The sequence below is a fragment of the Otolemur garnettii genome, unplaced genomic scaffold (genome assembly GCF_000181295.1).
Source record: "Otolemur garnettii isolate 467f Iridium unplaced genomic scaffold, OtoGar3 scaffold00124, whole genome shotgun sequence".
NCBI lineage: Eukaryota > Metazoa > Chordata > Mammalia > Primates > Galagidae > Otolemur > Otolemur garnettii.
The window spans coordinates 11140-11828 of record NW_003852519.1 but is presented as its reverse complement, the minus strand read 5'-3'; positions in this window follow the sequence as shown (position 1 = coordinate 11828).

Sequence of the window (689 nt, the reverse complement as noted above, 5' to 3'; positions counted from 1 at the left end):
CACTATCCTTAATTCCATGTTTCCTGTTAATCATTTCCCTTTGGAGACACAATAGGAAGATGCAATTGAACAGCACAGGATTCAGAGACCCCAGCACTGAAGCTCATGTGAAGGCAATGAAAATGCTGATATCTTTCATCATCCTCTTTATCTTGTATTTTATAGGCTATGCCATACAGATATCATATTTTACTATGCCTGAAAAAAAATTCATGTTCATTTTTGGAATGACAACCTCAGCCATCTATCCCTGGGCTCACTCATTTATCCTAATTTTAGGAAACAGGAAACTAAAGCAGGCCTCTTTGCAGGTACTGCAGCAATTAAAGTGTTGGGAGAAGGGGGGAATCTCAGAACTACTTGGAAAAGCTTGAAGAGAAATGGATATTCTAGAATAATCTAGTGAAGATATTTTTGAACATGTTTCACTTGCAGTCTTATGTTGATTTTACCTGTATTATTGAACATCACCTAAATCTTTCATACTGTTTTGACCGCATCTTAAGGAATCTCACTCCCTGATGAGAGTTTCATCACACTAACTAATTAGTGTTTTGGTCAGATTTCCTGCCTTGCAATTGCTTACCACACAGCTCCCCGAACCTCCACTTGGAGACTATTCACTGTAAAGATTATGACAGTGACAATAAGAATCTACAAGATGTCTCCTTGTGTTTCTCCTGACTTCC